General features: G+C 36.7%; 1 long non-coding RNA gene across 2 annotated transcripts in view; it reads left to right on the top strand.

Annotated features, from left to right (window-relative positions):
• The first annotated feature begins 348 nt into the window (after positions 1 to 348).
• LOC122590098 overlaps positions 349 to 9442 on the top strand; it is a 17732-nt gene continuing 8638 nt past the window's right edge. For both annotated transcript variants that reach the window (XR_006322402.1, XR_006322401.1), the window contains exon 1: positions 349 to 658. This is a non-coding gene — a long non-coding RNA (uncharacterized LOC122590098). The remainder of the gene's footprint in view (positions 659 to 9442) is intronic.

Below are 9442 nucleotides of genomic sequence, written 5' to 3' on the forward strand. Positions count from 1 at the left end.
TGATATACAATAATAATGATTGATTAAATTTATTGGATATTTTTAATAGTTTTACTACTGTGTTTATATAAATATGAACATCCAGCTTTTCAGGAAGAATAAAACGTGAATATAGAAGTTGATGATGTAAATTCTTATGCTTCTTTTTGTAAACCCCCATGTACGTGATTCTTTTTTTTTCCTTTTTTTTTTAATTTACTTCCATATCCTTAAAATTTGGGTAAAAAGACATCCATACCATTAATTTTAGGGATATTTACCTAAATAAACAAAATAAAACCCCTATTTTATGAATTAGACTCGTTTTCAAAAAATAACTAATTTGATCAAAATACCCGTGCCCTTTACCTCTACATACCACGGATTCAAAAGCTCCAATAGCTAGCCATGTGTCTTCTCTCTGTGCATCCTACTGTTCCCCTTGACCCCTCATGCCCTCTCTCTTCCCTCAAACAACACCCAGATCTCATCGATGACAACTCTTAAATCCTAATCTTACTTTCAATCTCTCCATCTTAAAGATAACTCATATCCCTAATTTAGGGATTTATGGGTTTTCAAAAGATCTTATCAACGCATGGTTTTTTTCTCTTCTATCAACGCAGGGTTTTTTTTTTTTGGATATTCACTAACATCACGAAATCAACAACTATTTAAGGTAATATTTTTGGCTTCTTTCACTATATTTTACTTTATTCAATCTTTGTTTGAATGTTTGTGAATAGAAATCATGAAAATTGTTATATGTATATAGGGGTTTTGGAATAGGTTTTGAAAATATAAATCATAATTGATTAAAATGGATTTTTGGAGATATAAATCATGAATTTTGGCCAAGTTCTTGTGTGATTTATATATATAGACATGTTTTGCAGGATCGATGTATGTGGTTGTGTTTTTTTTACCTGGAAAATTTTTTGTTCGTGTCTGAACAAACAGTAAATTACTTTATGCAGCCATAACATATAACAGCCATAACTATAGCTTTCTTTGGTTGATTAGTGCAAATTGGGTTTTATATTTGAGTATAATGTTTTATGTTATCATATATAGATAAACTGAAATGCGAGAAAGAGCATTATCATGTTGTATGTTGCTATATCGTTCGTTTTATATTTCCGTTATGGAATTTGGCTTGAAGTCTGCAGCATTCTTTATTTTCTATTTTAGAATGTTGCTATTATCGTAAGTTCTTGGTTCATTTAAGGCAACTACATCTATCATGTATAGCATGATATAATAATAATTTCCACTACAACCTACAGATTGCGGGATATCATCGTGTGCATCCATTCTAATGGTTGACCATGTCCCTTGTAGACCTACAGATTTCAGCTTTCTTGTATTATTTTCAAACGCCAATGCTCAGCTTTCTAGTATTATTTTCAAACGCCAATGCTTTTCATCTTTCAATGGTTCTTATATACTATGAATTTGGATAACTTTCTTTTTCACACTAAGAACTTATTTGATCGTTTTATCACGTTTACACATTAACCTGGATGCACCTTTCGTTCTGATTTTTCCGATAAAGTAAAGATTTCTCTAAATGATGTAATTGTTTCCATGTTAGGTCCAGATTTACTGGACTCGCTCCAGACGTAACTACTGGAGCGCTCTGAAGATTTGTCCAGAAATTATGTGAAGACCAGCGAACAACTTACTTGTATAGAAATCTGGATTCCACCAGATTTGTTCACTGGACTTCACTCCAGTCAAGATCTTTCCAGTGAAGAACATTCTCACTGAAGTCGAAGACTGAAGTCGAAGACTGAAGTCTGAAGAAAGAAGTCTGACAAATAGCGGAGCTCACTGGAAGACTTACCAGATCTCCTGACTGGAGTCATTGTCAGTGTTCTAGACCTTACAAGTCTGAACACTGATTACGAGGATTTGACTTCATGCCTTTACATGCCTTTAACCGGACAATCCATTTGTCTTTTGTTAAAAGCCTTACACGCATGTAAAGGTGGTTGGTTAATTAGAAGACAAGTCACTATCATGTGACTTTATTCTTGTACTTTAATCAATGCTTTTAAGGAATTAAAGTAATTTCTTTAAATGCATATAACCATATTTGTACGGCAAAAAGAATATTATATTTATTCTTTTTGCCTATAAATACCAAGTCACTTCGTCGTCCAAATCATATACTTTTGCAATTTGGTGCCTTTGCTCAAATACTCTCGATCTAAACAGTCATACTTCACAACTTTAAGTATTTCGATCAAAGAGTTTATTTAGCAAAGATTAGATCACTTGTAATTCATAGGTTGTTTAGATACTTACTTTGTAATATCTCGTTCCGCAACAACCTAGTATTTTATTTAACATCAATAAATAAAATACACTTGAAAATTACATTGTGTCTCACCATTTACTTATTTGCTTATCTTTATATTGCTTAAGTACGTATTACGTTATATATATTCTTGCATTTATATTAATCGTAACACTAGTCCAATCTAGTGCTTACTTGACGTTTAATACTAGTGATTACTTGACTTGTTATTCTACACTTGTGGGTTAAACCATCGAGTGAGGGACTTCACAATTGGTATCAGAGCAGAAGGCTAATATACTTGCCTAGATCTGCATTTTCTCGATGGCCAACCCAGAGAATACACAAGGAAATCCTTTAAATACTGGACCTCCACCCACAAATGAATTTGAACAAACCAATGACCATGCTAACAATAATCCACCACCCCCACCTCTTATTCCTACTTCTCCACACGTGCATGTGCACTACTCAAACACTCCTGTTCCCAAATTCAGTGGGAATGGTGATGAATTTGGCACATGGAAAGCCAGGATGTTATTACATGTTACTGGTATTGAGAGGAATATGCTTAAAATTTTAACTGAAGGACCCTATATTCCTAGAAGTCCTCTCAATCCACTTCTTGATCCAACTGGAGCAAGATCTGGGAGGGAAAAGAGAGAGGAACATTGGTCTGAAGAGGAAAGGAGACTGGTCAATATTGACACTACTTTAAAAGTCATGATCCTCGGGGTCGTTCCTGAAGCTCTAATTCCTACACTAGTGCTTTATCCCAGTGCCAAAAGCATGTGGGATGAACTAGTAAACCAGTATGAAGGTGGTGGTAATACTATTGTTACCAGGAAAGTGGCTTTAAATAAAAAATACGAGTCATTTTTTGTCCTACCCAATGAATCATTAACTGGTACCTACACCAGATTTTTGTCTATCATAAACCAGTTAAGAGGGCTTGGGGTAGAAAAAGACAAGGACATACTTCTTGAAAAATTTTGTGATATTCTTCCTTCAAAATGGTCTCATATGATCGTGGTCTTGAGACAAGGTAAAACCTTTCATTCCCATACTCTGTCATCTTTGTATGGAGCCTTCAGATTCACTGAAGAGAATCAAGCCCAGAGAATTGAGGCAGAAAAAGATGCTATTAATCATGCTTCCAGTAGTTCCCCTGTGGTTAGTCATACTGAACCAACATGTGCAGCATTAATGTCTTCCGAGAATGTTTTTTCTATGAAGAAGATGATGTCTGAATTAATGGATTCTGGAGTCATGAATAATCTCTCCAGATTATGATGAAACCGATAGTGATGATCTAATGGCTATGATGGCTAAAACGTTTAACCGTTTCAAAGCCAGAGCTAACAGACCCACTGGACACACTGCACCCAGTTCTTCCACTGATAAGACCAATTTGACATGCTTTAAGTGTGACAGAAAAGGTCATTTCATGAAAGAGTGCAAGTCCAATCAGTTTGTCACACAATCTGGTTCATCAACTTCTTATAACAAGCCTGATGATAGCTACAGATTAAAATACAAAAAGCTTAAGGCTCAAACTGCTCTCATGTCTGTAGAGAAAGATAATAATAAATGCATGGTGGCAAAAGAAGAATGGGTTCCCTCTGATGACTCATCAGTCGATGATGAAGAGGAAAGAGATTGTTGTTATATGGCTCTAGCTGATGAAGAGCATCTGGTGAAAGAAGATGTCACATCTGGAAGATGGGTGGACATTGTCATTAAAATATGACAAAGAAACTGATCCTGAGTTAAATTGGACATTGCTGAAGCTTTAAACTCTGATTTAATGTTTGTGGAAACTGTTCGTTCAGAAATGTCAAATAATTTTGAAACAGATTTTTCTAAAATGACAAACTTACAATCTAAGTTAAAAGAATTGCAAGATATTGAACTAGCTTACAAAACACAAGTTTTGGTTATTGAACAATTGGTCCAAGAAAAGGAAGAACTGGAAAATCTTTTATCAAAAGAAAAACTTGTTATCCAGTCATGGCTTGAGACCAAGAAACCATATGATGCTGCACGTAACCAGTACCCCTCCCAAAAACGTGCATATCTAGGGGGTGATGTTAATGTTGCTGCATTAATACTTGTTGTTGACCGACTGCCTGAAGTGTTAAAACCTAGCACTATCTATGATGAACCAACAACACCCAAAACTTGTATTATTCCTCCTGTTCAATTGTCTGAGGTTAAGACTGGAGCTCCACAGATGAATGCTCCAGTCAAGAAGGTTAAGCAGAGTAAACCTTTGCCTCAATCATCTTCTAAAGAACCCCAGGTTCAGAAAAAGAAGAATGTTGTTCCTCCACCTAAGCCAAAAGTACAGTCAACTGGAAAGGCTATGGTGTCATCTGAAGAAAATATTTTGTTAAGGCTGGAGAGTCAGTTTCAACTACTGGCTCGTCAAGTTCAAAGTTGTAATGCAAGAATTAACAATTTTGAGGGTACTTCATCTAGCCCTAAACAAAATACAAAACCTTTTTCCAAAAAGAAAAATCGAGCACACCTATTGACAAGAAAAAGAAAAAGATTTCAAAACTGTCAGTTCCAGTGGTGTTTACTGTGAAACCCACTATTTTTGAAAGTGAAATCAACCAGATACCTGCTGGGATCCATCCTTGTGGATCCAGAGAACCCATCAGTCGATGGGTTCGCAAACCTTTAAACTAATAATCTGGTGGATGTGCAGGGCGATCGAAAGAAATATATTTGGTATCTTGACAGCGCTGCTGGCAGGACAATGACCAGATGTAAGACCCTGTTGGAGGAGTTCGAAGTTTCAGACGGACCCCCCTCCATTACTTTTGGAAATAAGTATAATCTCATAAGTGTGAGCCAGTTGTGTGATGATGGCTACTAGGTGTTATTTAACATCTCTCAAGGCATCGTATTTAATAAGGATTGGAAGGTAGTATTGATTGCTCCCAGAAAAGGGAATGTGTACATAATGGATATGGAAAGCTCTCCTTCAGAGCAGTGTTTCTATACCAAGGCTGATGAAGACACAAACTGGCTATGGCATAAAAAGTTGTCCCATTTAAATTTCAAAAATATCAACAAGTTGTCCAGAAAACAACTCGCAGATGGGATACCTTCTGTCTCCTTCAAAAAGGAAAGGCCATGTCCAGGATGTGAGATGGGGAAGCAGAAACGCACCAGTTTCAAGACAAAACAGAATTTTAGCATATCTGAACCTCTTCATATGCTTCATATGGACCTCTTTGGTCCAGTGAATGTTCAGACTCGTGCTGGTAAGAAATATACCCTGGTAGTTGTTGATGAATACTCCAGATATTGTTGGGTAATATTTCTAAAATCGAAGAATGAAACTGCTGCTGAAATCATCGCTCTTATCAAGCAAATTGAACTCAAATACAAGCGAAAAGTGTGTCAGTTAAGAAGTGATAATGGAACAGAATTCCAGAATGCAACTCTGGAGAAATTCTGCACTAACACTGGCATCTCCCAGAATTTCTCATCAACACACACGCCAGAACAAAATAGAGTAGTAGAAAGAAAGAACAGAACGCTGATAGAAGCTACCAGGAGTATGCTTGCTGAATATGGTCTTACTAAAATGTACTGGGCTGAAGCAATTGCAACCGCTTGTCATACTCAAAATCGCTCAGTATACGTGAAGAGACACAAGAAGACATCCTATGAAATATTGAGAAATAGAAAACCAAATATTGGTTATTTTCACATTTTTGGATGTCCAGTATACATCCTGAATGACTCCAGTCAGTTAGGCAAATTTGACGCCAAAGCTGATGAAAGATATTTCTTAGGATATTCAGCCATTCGCAAAGCCTTCAGGGTCTACAACAAGAGACTGGAAAAGGTCCAGGAGTCAATAGATGTCACATTTGATGAGTCAAATGAAGCAATCAATAAAAAGCCAACCCTTAATTCTCCCCCAGAAAGTCCAATTATCTTTTGTGAATCTGATCCTATCAACTACATAAAGATTCATCTGAAGATGCTTCCAGTCATCCTGACTCGGAACCAGTGCAATTTGAAAAACCTTCCAGTAATACTTCATTCTATCCTTCAATAAGTTTCAAACTACCCTCTGAACTTGTTATTGGATCAAATGTTCGTACCACTCCTCCAGTATCAGATTCAATTGATTCTGAGCCAGTAATTCAAGAAATGCCTTTAAATGAAGAATTTCATGATGCAAATCGTGATCTTACAGATTCTGATGAAGATGCTGAAGTTGTCTGGCAAGATCCTTCTCCAGAGAATCAATTGAATTCTTGCATTGATATTGTTGTAAGAAACAATCCTGGTCAATACTCTAAGTAGACAAAAGCTCACCCAATCAACCAGATTATCTGTGACTCCAGTAGAGGGGTTCAGACCAGAAGTGCCTCTAGTGAACAATGTTCATATGTCATCTTCTTATCACTGATGGATTCGAAGAAGATTGACGAGGCAATGAATGACCCAAGCTGGGTGATAGCTATGCAAGAAGAGCTTCACCAGTTCGAACGAAATAAAGTTGGAATCTGGTTCCTCCTCCAGTTGGCAAGAAAGAACCAATTGGAACCAGATGGGTCTTCAGGAATAAGGTTGACGAAGATGGTCATGTGATCAGAATAAGGCCAGATTGGTGGCACAAGGGTACGTCCAGACAGACCTTGACTTTGAAGAATCATTTGCACCAGTAGCAAGGTTAGAAGCCATCAGAATGTTTTTAGCCTTTGCTGCTATCATAAGTTCAAGGTCTACCAGATGGACGTAAAAAGTGCATTTTTGAATGGAGAATTAGAAGAAGAAGTTTTGTCAAGCAACCTCCAGGCTTCATTGATGAAAAGCATCCAATTGGGTATATCGTCTGGACAAGGCACTGTATGGCCTCAGACAAGCCCCTCGAGCCTGGTATGATACTCTGACCAAACACTTATCAGAAAATGGTTTCAAAAGAGGTGCAATTGACAATACCTTATTTATTCTTCGTGAAAGAGGTAATCTTCTGTTGGTACAAGTTTATGTTGATGATATATTTTTGGTTCTACTGATGAATCTTTGTGCAAGAAATTTTCAAAAATCATGTCTTCAAAATTTGAAATGAGTTTAATGGGTGAATTAACATTTTTTCTTGGACTTCAGATTAAACAAACCAGTGATGGTATTTTTATTAATCAAGAAAAATATGTTAGAGATATTTAAGAAAATTCGATATGAATTCTTCACCCTCAAAATCAACTCTATTTTGCACCTTTAACAATAGATTCAGACCCTGATGGGAAGCCAGTGAACACCACTGTCTATAGAGGCATGATTGGTTCACTAATGTATTTAACTGCCAGTAGACCAGATATATGTTTGCAACATGTCTTTGTGCCAGATATCAGTCTAACCCAAAAGAATCTCATCTGGCGGCTGTAAAGCGCATTTTGAAGTACCTTAAGGGTACTCCCGTTTGGGTCTTTGGTATCCCAAAGGCTCAGGCTTAGATCTAATGGGTTATTCAGATTCAGATCATGCAGGTTGTAAGATAGACAGGAAATCCACTACTGGTGGATGTCATTTCCTTGGTGGCAAACTGGTGAGTGGACCAGTAAGAAGCAAACCTCAGTTTCTTATCCACTGCTGAAGCAGATATGGTCTGCAGCCAGTTGTTGTGCTCAGATACTCTGGATGAAGCACCAGTTCTTGATTATGGTATTAAGTATTCAAAGACTCCTATCTTTTGTGACAATACCAGTGCCATTGCTATCTCAAACAATCCAGTCATGCATTCCAACGAAACACATTGATGTCAGGTATCATTTTATTCGTGATCATGTAATGAAGAATGATGTTGAAATCCACTTTATTCCCACTGATAACAACTTGCTGACATTTTTACAAAACCTTTGGATGAGAAAACTTTTCAAAATCTTGTCAGTGAGTTGGGAATGTTGAACCCTTAATCTGGAACCTTGTTATGAACGCCTTTGTGACACTGGCAGGGTTCTTTGATTCCAGATTTATAAATCTATACCAGTAAAGCTATCGAACGCCTTTGTGATACTATCTTTGCACTGATAGATTTATGGATCACCATTCCAGGGGGAAGACTCAGACCACATTTTTTATATATATCTAAGTTTCAGGGAGAATTTATTAATTTATTTTCTCACTGACAAATTTTTTTTTAAAAAATGTTTCTAGTACCTTGTAAATGTGTCCCTCTCATTAATACTGGATAAGTTGATGTGCATGTTTGAAGTAACTTCAGTTGCTTTGTAAATGTGTCCCCTCATTTGTTTATATTAGTTGATGTGCGTGTTTGAGGATTACCAGAATGGTCAATCTGGGTACTTACTGGAGTGTCCCTCCAGTGTACCATTAATGCATGTTCTACTGGCCTAATCCACCAGTGAAACTGGAGTGTCCAGTCAACCTCCAGATGCATTAAATGAGTCTGTGTGTGTCAAATCATTTCTTTTTAATATTTAAGGATAGTGCATGCCAACCTTACAAATTTTTCATCTGGACAGTTACTGTTCACTTACGTGGCATGACACTTCAATTTAAATGATGGTTTTGTTACCTTGGGAAGACAAAAAGTGTTAGTGGGTAATTTTTGTGGGCTGTCAACCGTCATACATTTATGTGTGATGGAAACATTAAATGCGGATGTCAAACCGATCAAAACTGTTTTGAACTTTTTCAAACTTACCGTTTTGAATTCCATTTTCTCTTTCCTCTATAAATACCCACATTTACCTTCACTTTCAGATTCATCTCGAAAATCATTTACTCCCATATCTTCAATTCCTTCATTTATTTCCTTCTTCATTTACTCTCCAATCATCATCATCTCTCTTATTAAATTTTGCTTTCATCTTAAATCCTTCACTTTCATTTTCATAATATCTAATGGCTCCTAAACCATCTCCTAAAAATCTTCTTGCTGCAAACTATAATCCTGCCATAATGTCAAGAAGGCATCTCATATATCTCTTTCTGCTGATGCCATCCGCATAAACATGAATAACTGGATGGCAAAACTCTCAACCAATCACACTGCCACTTCAATCATTGGAATTGAACACCTCTTCTTCTTGAGTATCCACTCTATGGTGCCCTAACTCTAAATCCGGGCAAAATGTATCATAATATCTTTGTGAATTCTGGTATACT

This window comes from Erigeron canadensis, chromosome 2 (assembly GCF_010389155.1).
Source record: "Erigeron canadensis isolate Cc75 chromosome 2, C_canadensis_v1, whole genome shotgun sequence".
NCBI classification, from domain to species: Eukaryota; Viridiplantae; Streptophyta; class Magnoliopsida; order Asterales; family Asteraceae; genus Erigeron; species Erigeron canadensis.